The sequence below is a fragment of the Tenrec ecaudatus genome, unplaced genomic scaffold (genome assembly GCF_050624435.1).
Source record: "Tenrec ecaudatus isolate mTenEca1 unplaced genomic scaffold, mTenEca1.hap1 Scaffold_1841, whole genome shotgun sequence".
NCBI classification, from domain to species: Eukaryota; Metazoa; Chordata; class Mammalia; order Afrosoricida; family Tenrecidae; genus Tenrec; species Tenrec ecaudatus.
This window is the reverse complement of record NW_027458113.1, coordinates 1-12610: the sequence shown is the minus strand read 5'-3', so window position 1 is coordinate 12610 and position 12610 is coordinate 1. Positions and strand designations below refer to the sequence as shown.

The 12610-nt window shown below is 67.0% G+C and overlaps 9 non-coding genes across 9 annotated transcripts; 4 read left to right on the top strand and 5 right to left on the bottom strand.

Annotated features, from left to right (window-relative positions):
• The first annotated feature begins 593 nt into the window (after nt 1–593).
• On the top strand, nt 594–676 carry TRNAL-CAG (transfer RNA leucine (anticodon CAG)). Its single transcript has one exon. It is a non-coding gene; the product is annotated as a tRNA-Leu (tRNA).
• Nucleotides 677–1696: 1020 nt separating this feature from the next.
• Nucleotides 1697–1767, top strand: TRNAG-GCC (transfer RNA glycine (anticodon GCC)). The gene has a single exon. It is a non-coding gene; the product is annotated as a tRNA-Gly (tRNA).
• A 3336-nt stretch (nt 1768–5103) lies between these two features.
• On the bottom strand, nt 5104–5175 carry TRNAE-CUC (transfer RNA glutamic acid (anticodon CUC)). Its single transcript has one exon. It is a non-coding gene; the product is annotated as a tRNA-Glu (tRNA).
• Nucleotides 5176–5432: 257 nt separating this feature from the next.
• On the bottom strand, nt 5433–5504 carry TRNAG-UCC (transfer RNA glycine (anticodon UCC)). The gene has a single exon. It is a non-coding gene; the product is annotated as a tRNA-Gly (tRNA).
• Nucleotides 5505–6286: 782 nt separating this feature from the next.
• Nucleotides 6287–6358, bottom strand: TRNAD-GUC (transfer RNA aspartic acid (anticodon GUC)). Its single transcript has one exon. It is a non-coding gene; the product is annotated as a tRNA-Asp (tRNA).
• A 663-nt stretch (nt 6359–7021) lies between these two features.
• TRNAL-CAG (transfer RNA leucine (anticodon CAG)) lies at nt 7022–7104 on the top strand. Its single transcript has one exon. It is a non-coding gene; the product is annotated as a tRNA-Leu (tRNA).
• Nucleotides 7105–8124: 1020 nt separating this feature from the next.
• Nucleotides 8125–8195, top strand: TRNAG-GCC (transfer RNA glycine (anticodon GCC)). Its single transcript has one exon. It is a non-coding gene; the product is annotated as a tRNA-Gly (tRNA).
• A 3332-nt stretch (nt 8196–11527) lies between these two features.
• TRNAE-CUC (transfer RNA glutamic acid (anticodon CUC)) lies at nt 11528–11599 on the bottom strand. The gene has a single exon. It is a non-coding gene; the product is annotated as a tRNA-Glu (tRNA).
• Nucleotides 11600–11856: 257 nt separating this feature from the next.
• TRNAG-UCC (transfer RNA glycine (anticodon UCC)) lies at nt 11857–11928 on the bottom strand. Its single transcript has one exon. It is a non-coding gene; the product is annotated as a tRNA-Gly (tRNA).
• Nucleotides 11929–12610: the final 682 nt, after the last annotated feature.

Genomic DNA, 12610 nt, shown 5'->3' with positions numbered 1-12610 from the left:
CACCGCCGACGCCCACCCAGACGCCGTCGCTGCGCCCCCACGCCCAACACTGCTCCTCTCCCTTGGCCCACTGGCTCGCCGCGCAGAGTCCTCAACCCGCACCTCGCCCCGCACCAGCCCGACCCGCTTGCGACGCTCGCCGCGAGACACAGCCTCTCGTGCCGACTGGCGCCCGCCTCAACCCGCTGCCTGGGGCCTCCAGGGCGAGCGCCAGTGCCAGCGCGCGCGCCCGCCCGCCCGTCGCTCCGGCAGAGAGGCCCGGCGGCCCCCACTCCCGCGCGCAGGCCACAGGTGGCAGCCAGAGGAGGAGGACCAGTTTGGAGCGCAAGCCCAGCTGAGCGAGGAGAGTGCCTCGGTGCAGGATGCGGCGTCGGGGGCGGGCCCCAGCAGCCCGTCAACCCAAAGGCAGCGCACCTGGAGGCGCTGGGCCCGGGCTCAAGCACGTCGCCTGCTCCGCTGGCCACGTTCTGGCTCAGCTCCAGTGCTGGCGCCCCAGCCCAGCTTCCTTGGTGCCGCCACTCGGGCCGCCCAGGAGCGGCACCCGTGTGGGCCCCCTGGCCGAGCCAGGCGGCCGTGGGCGCTTGGGGCGAGCCGTCAGGATGGCCGAGCGGTCTAAGGCGCTGCGTTCAGGTCGCAGTCTCCCCTGGAGGCGTGGGTTCGAATCCCACTCCTGACACAGCAGCCTTTTTGGCAACAACAAACAGCCTGGACCCACCCGCCGCACACACACCCCTCTCCGGGCCGGCAGGCCACTGGCGCTCCTTGCGCCTCTCCAGCCGCCAGCGCCGGCCACGGGCGGGTCTCGCCGCCCCATCTGCACAGCGCTGACAGATGTGCTCCTACTGCAGCTCCCGCACACCTTCAATCCTCTGGCTTGGACAACCACAGGCCCCTCCAGGACCCCAGCCCCACCCCCACCCCCGCGGGCGCCACACGCCACCTTCAGCCGGGGAGCCTCAGCCGGGGATCCTTAGCAAGGGTCCACGCAGAGCGCTCGGCCCCGCAGCGCTCGCCACCCGATCCCACGGGATCGCACAGCCCCAGTGCGCGCGTGGGCCGGACCTCACTCGCCCGGCTCACGCGCGGGCTGGGGCCTTTCTTCTGCCGACGTGCCGCCTCGGGAAGCGACGGGCACAGGGGCATCGGCGCGGCCACCACCCGTTCCCTCCCCCTCCCGGCCCCCAGCGAAGTGGGTCGGTCGCTGTTGGGGGCGGGGGGGTCACTGCTGGGACCGCCGCGGGAACCTTGGCCGCGCTGCTTGGGCTCCGCCAGCGAGCCGGCGAGCGGCAGCGCGCGCGCACGGGACCCGTCTTCTTGCGACTCTGGGCGTCCTCCCAACGTCTGCCTGCCACAAGACTGCCCTTCGGTCTCGCTAGGTCGGGACCCTGCGCATGCCTGGGCTCCAAGCTCCAGGGCCGCCTGTACCCCGGCGCACCACTGGCTGTCGCCTGCACTGCTACTCAAGGGGAGTGGGGGTCCCAACGCCACGTCCCCACGCCATGTCGCGCCCACTCTCCCTCCCACTGCCAGCTCCGCTCCCGCTCCCACCACCACTCGCACCCGCGCCCAAGAACTCGCCCGGTAGGCCAGTCGGGCAGTGAGCAGTGTCTGGCGCTCCTCCACCAGTGGCAGCGGGGCGGCCGGGAGGAGGCAGGCCCACAGGCTGCAGCTGGCAGACTGTCGAGGAGGTAGCAGCGCATGGGTGGTTCAGTGGTAGAATTCTCGCCTGCCACGCGGGAGGCCCGGGTTCGATTCCCGGCCCATGCAGCCCACGGTCCCCTTTTGGTCCTGCCACATCAAAGGCTCACGGAGGGCTGCTCTGACCTCAGCTCTGCTCAGCTCTGACAAGCCCACACCCAGTCTCGCTTACCCCCTTCTCTTGGCTGCCGCTGCCCGCTGCCCGCTGCCCACGACGCCCGCCTCTGCAGAGACCAAGGACCCAAAGGCCCTACCAGCGCACCCCTCGCCAGCACGCTCCACCCGCCGCCATCCCTGCCGCGCCCCACCTCCAACCACCCTTCTTTCTGCCCAGCCTCCCCGTTTCCTTTCTGGTCTTCAGGATCCCACACAACCTTCACCTCACGTTTCCCTTCAGTCCCAGACAGCATGCTAAAACACTCTGAAGCAGCGGCCCTTCAGGGCTCGACACCCTTCCCATCTCCGCGGCGCAATCCTGCTCACACTGCAAAAAACGACCCCATCCTTCCCAGGAAGGCCCACGCACGCACTCAAACTCCACAGAGAGATTCGGTCCTTTGGGCTACATGCTGATCACGGTCCCTCTCCCACCACAGACCAAGGACAGTCCCTATTGCAGAGGCACTCTGCCACACCTAGCCACCACCTCTTCTTCAATCTGCCCATTGCCATAGTGCCTGGGTCCCCTCGCCTGACTTTGGGTGGACGGTCTGTGGGGTCATTTGTTCACACGTGAGTGGAGGGCTGAAGGAGGAGAGGGGTGGGGGAGGCTATTTCAACCTGCACGGAGTCTGCCCAAGGCCCACCCGCCCCCACGCCCGACGCCCATCCATCCCAAGCACCCGCCTCACACGCTACTCCAGCCAGTTGAGTGTGTGCTACCCCTTGCCTGCCCTTTCCTCATATTTTCTCCCTCCCCTGCCCTCCCCTCCCCTCCCCTCCCCTCTCCTCCCCTTCCCTTCCCTTCCCATCCCATCAATCTCCGCCACTGTTTCTGCCTTTGCTCCCGCGCCTCTCTAGCTCACTGAATCTCACTCTCATTCTTGATGCCCCTTGGGCTCCCTTGCCCTCCATCTGCCCCCCACTGGTTCACCTGAGCTACTTGCCCAGTGACACGCCCTGGTTGCCAGCTTGACTGGGGTTGGTAGTGGTGGGAGTAGTCTAAGTAGGGCGGCGGTGGGGGTGCGGGGTGGGGGGGATTTGGGGCTGTTTGAGAGGTACCAGAGAGTATGTGGGACTGGGGAGTGGGACAGAAAGGCACAGGAGAGACACGACCGGGCTGTGGTCCTTTCTCGAGGCTTAGTCTTGAGGGCCCACCTTAAGCCGACAGGTTTGCCATCTACTTTGCAGCCTGTGACCGGCTAACTCGCACCTCTCTCAAATAAATACCGAGCCCGGCCACCCATGCGTTTCTAGATGCTCTCCTCGCCCCCACCCCTCCGACACCCTCTCTGCAATCCTCCCCACCCCTACCCCACCGTGCCCCGATGAACCCACGGCCTCCACAGAGCCAGTGTGCCAGTGGTGCGCAAGAACAATTCTGTTAGCCCTTGCTGTCTTCGCGGCTGCTGTGCCTCCCTGGTCTCCTTCTCTCACCCCACTCCCCACCCCCCAGCACTCAACCAGCACCCTTGCCCTCCTGGCCCTTGTCACAAGCCCATGGCACAAGCCAAGAGCACGACAGAACAGCACCCCCACCCACTGGCACCCTCTGGTCCCACCAAGACGATGGAGGGCACTGACTGCAGGGCAGATGGTGCGCTTGTGTGCCCCACCGCCACCAGGCCGCCCGCACCCCAAGGCGAGTCTGCACGCCCTTCAATGTGTGTGTGTGTGTGTGTGTGTGTGTGTGTGTGTGTGTGTGCTTCTCAGGATCTGAGCCCTGCCCGCCTCCCGAGAGAGCCCTCCTGCCCAGGAAACCCCGTGAGGTGCAGGGCCGCTCTCCCATTCCAGGGGCCGCGGGCTCTCAGAATCCACTCCACCGCACTGGCCTTCCAAAACCTCTGTCTCTGAACCCGGGGAATGGCCATGCAAAGCCCCGGTGCCCTGGGCTCTGATCCCCATGCCCACCCTCAGGGGAGGATGCACTTTGGAGACGTGTGTGACGTCAATGAGCCAGTCAGGCAGCAGGAAACGCGTGGTTCGGCAGGAGCTTTGCCCGCTGTGAAGCTTGCCCCAGCATGCTACCCTGTCTGTCAGACCGCAGGGTTCTGCACTCGCAAAAGGCTGTAGGGATCCCTTGGACCTCAGGTGTATTTTCACACAAGTAGACACAGATGGGACAACAGAGACACAGAGGTAGGTCTGTGGGTGAGATCGCCGCCCCAACCCCCCCTAAACCCTTCCCCCCCCTCAGCCCCCTCCGCCCCATCACGGCCCCAACCCCCTTCGGGAAATGGGATTGCCAAAGGAAACCACCTTGGAGCAACCATGAGACTGTCTCTACAGAGCTGGCTACAGGCGTTGGGACCGCACGGTGGCAGTGTGTTCGGACTCGTGCCAGGATCCCCAGTTAGACAGGAATGGGAGAAACACGTCGTCCTTCCGCTGAGTAAGGCCGAGGGACAGTCTGGAGGAGGGCAAGAAGGGTGCTCTGGGCAACGTTCTCTCTAGGTGGACAGCTGTGTGGGCAGTGCTCAGGGGATGTGGTGAGAATGATGAGGAAAGGTGAGTGCTGGCACCCTCTCCCACCCAACAGTCCCCGGCTCCCTGACACCCCTCCCCAAGCCACCTGTAGACCAGTGTCCCCAGACACCTGCTTCCTCTCCTTGCACGCCCCACAATCGCGACCTACATACACCCTGTCTGCCACTCACGGATCAAATTCCCCATCATCCTTCTTTTGTCCCCAAATCCCAAAACCTCCCGCCACCACCACCACCACCACCACCACCACCACCACCACCACCACCACCACCACCACCACCACCACCACCACCACCACCACCGCTGCCACCGCAGCAGCCAACACTTCCCCACCCACACCCCCAAGCGCTCAAAAGCTAACTCACTCACTCACTCACTCACTCACTCACTCACACCCTCCCCAGCCTTCCACCATCCTTCCTCCCAACTGGCGGCGTCCACGCGTCCCAGGTGGGCCACCTTGGGCTCCTGAATCTTTCTCCCTCGCTAGCGTTGTCCTGCTGGCGCAAGCGCTGGCAGTGATCGTCGAGGGAACGCGCAGGGAGGTCAGCCTGGCGCGTGGTGTTGAGGGCTGAGCGGGCAGATCCTGAGAGCATAGGCACCGGGGCCGGGGACCGTAGCAGGTGCGCACGTGCGTGGCCTTGCCGGAGGCAGGGCCCGTGAAGTGGCTCAAGGTAGCCAGCGTTGGCGAGAGTAAAAGAGTGGTAGGTTGAGCGAGTGGCAAGTGTGTGTGGGGGCAGCGCCAGGCAGAAGAAAAGCTTCCCTGACCGGGAATCGAACCCGGGCCGCGGCGGTGAGAGCGCCGAATCCTAACCACTAGACCACCAGGGAGCGTGGGAGCGCCTGTCCCGTCCATGCCACCTGCACTCGGAGCCCGCGCACCCATGGGCGCCCTGGCCAGCGGCCTCCCCGCCACGAGAGCACGGTGCCCTCTCCGACTTGGAGGCAGCTCCCCCAAAACACTGCGCGCCCGCCGCCTTCCCACGCAACTGGCGCGGGCAAAGCCACAGACCCAAGCTGCTCCCACATGCAACGCACTCACACCTGGCACGGAGGCCCCTGGGCTTCCCCGCAAAAGGTCGACCTACTGCGTTGGCCGGGAATCGAACCCGGGTCAACTGCTTGGAAGGCAGCTATGCTCACCACTATACCACCAACGCGGCACAGCCCGGGCTCCACCAACACCACGGCCAGCAGGCTCCCCGCCGCCAGCGGCAGCTGCTACTACCGCCGTCGCTACCGCCGCTCGCGCCTCGGCAGCCGCCGCCCGGCGCAGCCCTGTCCTTCCTGGACGCCAGGCGCCGTGCCACCCGCAGCGGCCGCTCGGGCCAGCCAAGCCCCGCTGCTCGCTCTCGCGGACCTAGCGCGCGCCCGGCCCCGGCCCCGGCCCCGGCCCCGGCCGCGGCCGCTGGGGGCGCCCGACCGGGCTCTCGCTGCCCCGACGCCGCAGCCCCGCGCACCCCCGCACCCGAGGCGCCCGACACCCCGACTTGGAGCGCCGGGTTTCTCCAAGGCCCTCCCTGCCTTCGGCGTCGGCTCGCGCCAGTTCCGCGGGCCTCAGCCAGGGCACAGGCGGCACTCAGGAGCAGCAGGAGGGTGATGCCCACCAGGGGGATCCCCCTACCTGCCCTGGCACCTGCGTGTGGGACTCCCTGCGAGGCCCGCGGCCAGCCTGAGCCGGATGGAGGCAGACACAGCTTTGGGACGGGCCGCTGGCCAGGCGCTTCGGACGCCAGAGAAAGAAGGCTGCTGTGGCGGGCGGGCGGGCGCGCGACTGGGCACCAGGAAGAAGGGCAGGGGAGCTGCGGCCGGAGGGTGGGCAGGCCAGGCGGGCGGCTTGGCAAGAACGGCTGGCGGGCGCCGGCCACTGGGCCTGCCTGAGAGCGGGGACCGGGTGGGCTGGTGGGTGGCCGTGGCAGAGTCCCAAAAAAAGGGACTGTGCCTCCCCGTCGGGGAATCGAACCCCGGTCTCCCGCGTGACAGGCGGGGATACTCACCACTATACTAACGAGGACGGCGGCTGCCGTCTGGGTGCCAGACCTCTCTCCGGCCGCCACCGCCACCGCCACCGCCACCGCCACCGCCACCGCCGACGCCCACCCAGACGCCGTCGCTGCGCCCCCACGCCCAACACTGCTCCTCTCCCTTGGCCCACTGGCTCGCCGCGCAGAGTCCTCAACCCGCACCTCGCCCCGCACCAGCCCGACCCGCTTGCGACGCTCGCCGCGAGACACAGCCTCTCGTGCCGACTGGCGCCCGCCTCAACCCGCTGCCTGGGGCCTCCAGGGCGAGCGCCAGTGCCAGCGCGCGCGCCCGCCCGCCCGTCGCTCCGGCAGAGAGGCCCGGCGGCCCCCACTCCCGCGCGCAGGCCACAGGTGGCAGCCAGAGGAGGAGGACCAGTTTGGAGCGCAAGCCCAGCTGAGCGAGGAGAGTGCCTCGGTGCAGGATGCGGCGTCGGGGGCGGGCCCCAGCAGCCCGTCAACCCAAAGGCAGCGCACCTGGAGGCGCTGGGCCCGGGCTCAAGCACGTCGCCTGCTCCGCTGGCCACGTTCTGGCTCAGCTCCAGTGCTGGCGCCCCAGCCCAGCTTCCTTGGTGCCGCCACTCGGGCCGCCCAGGAGCGGCACCCGTGTGGGCCCCCTGGCCGAGCCAGGCGGCCGTGGGCGCTTGGGGCGAGCCGTCAGGATGGCCGAGCGGTCTAAGGCGCTGCGTTCAGGTCGCAGTCTCCCCTGGAGGCGTGGGTTCGAATCCCACTCCTGACACAGCAGCCTTTTTGGCAACAACAAACAGCCTGGACCCACCCGCCGCACACACACCCCTCTCCGGGCCGGCAGGCCACTGGCGCTCCTTGCGCCTCTCCAGCCGCCAGCGCCGGCCACGGGCGGGTCTCGCCGCCCCATCTGCACAGCGCTGACAGATGTGCTCCTACTGCAGCTCCCGCACACCTTCAATCCTCTGGCTTGGACAACCACAGGCCCCTCCAGGACCCCAGCCCCACCCCCACCCCCGCGGGCGCCACACGCCACCTTCAGCCGGGGAGCCTCAGCCGGGGATCCTTAGCAAGGGTCCACGCAGAGCGCTCGGCCCCGCAGCGCTCGCCACCCGATCCCACGGGATCGCACAGCCCCAGTGCGCGCGTGGGCCGGACCTCACTCGCCCGGCTCACGCGCGGGCTGGGGCCTTTCTTCTGCCGACGTGCCGCCTCGGGAAGCGACGGGCACAGGGGCATCGGCGCGGCCACCACCCGTTCCCTCCCCCTCCCGGCCCCCAGCGAAGTGGGTCGGTCGCTGTTGGGGGCGGGGGGGTCACTGCTGGGACCGCCGCGGGAACCTTGGCCGCGCTGCTTGGGCTCCGCCAGCGAGCCGGCGAGCGGCAGCGCGCGCGCACGGGACCCGTCTTCTTGCGACTCTGGGCGTCCTCCCAACGTCTGCCTGCCACAAGACTGCCCTTCGGTCTCGCTAGGTCGGGACCCTGCGCATGCCTGGGCTCCAAGCTCCAGGGCCGCCTGTACCCCGGCGCACCACTGGCTGTCGCCTGCACTGCTACTCAAGGGGAGTGGGGGTCCCAACGCCACGTCCCCACGCCATGTCGCGCCCACTCTCCCTCCCACTGCCAGCTCCGCTCCCGCTCCCACCACCACTCGCACCCGCGCCCAAGAACTCGCCCGGTAGGCCAGTCGGGCAGTGAGCAGTGTCTGGCGCTCCTCCACCAGTGGCAGCGGGGCGGCCGGGAGGAGGCAGGCCCACAGGCTGCAGCTGGCAGACTGTCGAGGAGGTAGCAGCGCATGGGTGGTTCAGTGGTAGAATTCTCGCCTGCCACGCGGGAGGCCCGGGTTCGATTCCCGGCCCATGCAGCCCACGGTCCCCTTTTGGTCCTGCCACATCAAAGGCTCACGGAGGGCTGCTCTGACCTCAGCTCTGCTCAGCTCTGACAAGCCCACACCCAGTCTCGCTTACCCCCTTCTCTTGGCTGCCGCTGCCCGCTGCCCGCTGCCCACGACGCCCGCCTCTGCAGAGACCAAGGACCCAAAGGCCCTACCAGCGCACCCCTCGCCAGCACGCTCCACCCGCCGCCATCCCTGCCGCGCCCCACCTCCAACCACCCTTCTTTCTGCCCAGCCTCCCCGTTTCCTTTCTGGTCTTCAGGATCCCACACAACCTTCACCTCACGTTTCCCTTCAGTCCCAGACAGCATGCTAAAACACTCTGAAGCAGCGGCCCTTCAGGGCTCGACACCCTTCCCATCTCCGCGGCGCAATCCTGCTCACACTGCAAAAAACGACCCCATCCTTCCCAGGAAGGCCCACGCACGCACTCAAACTCCACAGAGAGATTCGGTCCTTTGGGCTACATGCTGATCACGGTCCCTCTCCCACCACAGACCAAGGACAGTCCCTATTGCAGAGGCACTCTGCCACACCTAGCCACCACCTCTTCTTCAATCTGCCCATTGCCATAGTGCCTGGGTCCCCTCGCCTGACTTTGGGTGGACGGTCTGTGGGGTCATTTGTTCACACGTGAGTGGAGGGCTGAAGGAGGAGAGGGGTGGGGGAGGCTATTTCAACCTGCACGGAGTCTGCCCAAGGCCCACCCGCCCCCACGCCCGACGCCCATCCATCCCAAGCACCCGCCTCACACGCTACTCCAGCCAGTTGAGTGTGTGCTACCCCTTGCCTGCCCTTTCCTCATATTTTCTCCCTCCCCTGCCCTCCCCTCCCCTCCCCTCCCCTCTCCTCCCCTTCCCTTCCCTTCCCATCCCATCAATCTCCGCCACTGTTTCTGCCTTTGCTCCCGCGCCTCTCTAGCTCACTGAATCTCACTCTCATTCTTGATGCCCCTTGGGCTCCCTTGCCCTCCATCTGCCCCCCACTGGTTCACCTGAGCTACTTGCCCAGTGACACGCCCTGGTTGCCAGCTTGACTGGGGTTGGTAGTGGTGGGAGTAGTCTAAGTAGGGCGGCGGTGGGGGTGCGGGGTGGGGGGGATTTGGGGCTGTTTGAGAGGTACCAGAGAGTATGTGGGACTGGGGAGTGGGACAGAAAGGCACAGGAGAGACACGACCGGGCTGTGGTCCTTTCTCGAGGCTTAGTCTTGAGGGCCCACCTTAAGCCGACAGGTTTGCCATCTACTTTGCAGCCTGTGACCGGCTAACTCGCACCTCTCTCAAATAAATACCGAGCCCGGCCACCCATGCGTTTCTAGATGCTCTCCTCGCCCCCACCCCTCCGACACCCTCTCTGCAATCCTCCCCACCCCTACCCCACCGTGCCCCGATGAACCCACGGCCTCCACAGAGCCAGTGTGCCAGTGGTGCGCAAGAACAATTCTGTTAGCCCTTGCTGTCTTCGCGGCTGCTGTGCCTCCCTGGTCTCCTTCTCTCACCCCACTCCCCACCCCCCAGCACTCAACCAGCACCCTTGCCCTCCTGGCCCTTGTCACAAGCCCATGGCACAAGCCAAGAGCACGACAGAACAGCACCCCCACCCACTGGCACCCTCTGGTCCCACCAAGACGATGGAGGGCACTGACTGCAGGGCAGATGGTGCGCTTGTGTGCCCCACCGCCACCAGGCCGCCCGCACCCCAAGGCGAGTCTGCACGCCCTTCAATGTGTGTGTGTGTGTGTGTGTGTGTGTGTGTGTGTGTGCTTCTCAGGATCTGAGCCCTGCCCGCCTCCCGAGAGAGCCCTCCTGCCCAGGAAACCCCGTGAGGTGCAGGGCCGCTCTCCCATTCCAGGGGCCGCGGGCTCTCAGAATCCACTCCACCGCACTGGCCTTCCAAAACCTCTGTCTCTGAACCCGGGGAATGGCCATGCAAAGCCCCGGTGCCCTGGGCTCTGATCCCCATGCCCACCCTCAGGGGAGGATGCACTTTGGAGACGTGTGTGACGTCAATGAGCCAGTCAGGCAGCAGGAAACGCGTGGTTCGGCAGGAGCTTTGCCCGCTGTGAAGCTTGCCCCAGCATGCTACCCTGTCTGTCAGACCGCAGGGTTCTGCACTCGCAAAAGGCTGTAGGGATCCCTTGGACCTCAGGTGTATTTTCACACAAGTAGACACAGATGGGACAACAGAGACACAGAGGTAGGTCTGTGGGTGAGATCGCCGCCCCAACCCCCCCTAAACCCTTCCCCCCCCTCAGCCCCCTCCGCCCCATCACGGCCCCAACCCCCTTCGGGAAATGGGATTGCCAAAGGAAACCACCTTGGAGCAACCATGAGACTGTCTCTACAGAGCTGGCTACAGGCGTTGGGACCGCACGGTGGCAGTGTGTTCGGACTCGTGCCAGGATCCCCAGTTAGACAGGAATGGGAGAAACACGTCGTCCTTCCGCTGAGTAAGGCCGAGGGACAGTCTGGAGGAGGGCAAGAAGGGTGCTCTGGGCAACGTTCTCTCTAGGTGGACAGCTGTGTGGGCAGTGCTCAGGGGATGTGGTGAGAATGATGAGGAAAGGTGAGTGCTGGCACCCTCTCCCACCCAACAGTCCCCGGCTCCCTGACACCCCTCCCCAAGCCACCTGTAGACCAGTGTCCCCAGACACCTGCTTCCTCTCCTTGCACGCCCCACAATCGCGACCTACATACACCCTGTCTGCCACTCACGGATCAAATTCCCCATCATCCTTCTTTTGTCCCCAAATCCCAAAACCTCCCACCACCACCACCACCACCACCACCACCACCACCACCACCACCACCACCACCACCACCACCACCACCACCACCACCACCACCGCTGCCACCGCAGCAGCCAACACTTCCCCACCCACACCCCCAAGCGCTCAAAAGCTAACTCACTCACTCACTCACTCACTCACTCACTCACACCCTCCCCAGCCTTCCACCATCCTTCCTCCCAACTGGCGGCGTCCACGCGTCCCAGGTGGGCCACCTTGGGCTCCTGAATCTTTCTCCCTCGCTAGCGTTGTCCTGCTGGCGCAAGCGCTGGCAGTGATCGTCGAGGGAACGCGCAGGGAGGTCAGCCTGGCGCGTGGTGTTGAGGGCTGAGCGGGCAGATCCTGAGAGCATAGGCACCGGGGCCGGGGACCGTAGCAGGTGCGCACGTGCGTGGCCTTGCCGGCGGCAGGGCCCGTGAAGTGGCTCAAGGTAGCCAGCGTTGGCGAGAGTAAAAGAGTGGTAGGTTGAGCGAGTGGCAAGTGTGTGTGGGGGCAGCGCCAGGCAGAAGAAAAGCTTCCCTGACCGGGAATCGAACCCGGGCCGCGGCGGTGAGAGCGCCGAATCCTAACCACTAGACCACCAGGGAGCGTGGGAGCGCCTGTCCCGTCCATGCCACCTGCACTCGGAGCCCGCGCACCCATGGGCGCCCTGGCCAGCGGCCTCCCCGCCACGAGAGCACGGTGCCCTCTCCGACTTGGAGGCAGCTCCCCCAAAACACTGCGCGCCCGCCGCCTTCCCACGCAACTGGCGCGGGCAAAGCCACAGACCCAAGCTGCTCCCACATGCAACGCACTCACACCTGGCACGGAGGCCCCTGGGCTTCCCCGCAAAAGGTCGACCTACTGCGTTGGCCGGGAATCGAACCCGGGTCAACTGCTTGGAAGGCAGCTATGCTCACCACTATACCACCAACGCGGCACAGCCCGGGCTCCACCAACACCACGGCCAGCAGGCTCCCCGCCGCCAGCGGCAGCTGCTACTACCGCCGTCGCTACCGCCGCTCGCGCCTCGGCAGCCGCCGCCCGGCGCAGCCCTGTCCTTCCTGGACGCCAGGCGCCGTGCCACCCGCAGCGGCCGCTCGGGCCAGCCAAGCCCCGCTGCTCGCTCTCGCGGACCTAGCGCGCGCCCGGCCCCGGCCCCGGCCCCGGCCCCGGCCGCGGCCGCTGGGGGCGCCCGACCGGGCTCTCGCTGCCCCGACGCCGCAGCCCCGCGCACCCCCGCACCCGAGGCGCCCGACACCCCGACTTGGAGCGCCGGGTTTCTCCAAGGCCCTCCCTGCCTTCGGCGTCGGCTCGCGCCAGTTCCGCGGGCCTCAGCCAGGGCACAGGCGGCACTCAGGAGCAGCAGGAGGGTGATGCCCACCAGGGGGATCCCCCTACCTGCCCTGGCACCTGCGTGTGGGACTCCCTGCGAGGCCCGCGGCCAGCCTGAGCCGGATGGAGGCAGACACAGCTTTGGGACGGGCCGCTGGCCAGGCGCTTCGGACGCCAGAGAAAGAAGGCTGCTGTGGCGGGCGGGCGCGCGACTGGGCACCAGGAAGAAGGGCAGGGGAGCTGCGGCCGGAGGGTGGGCAGGCCAGGCGGGCGGCTTGGCAAGA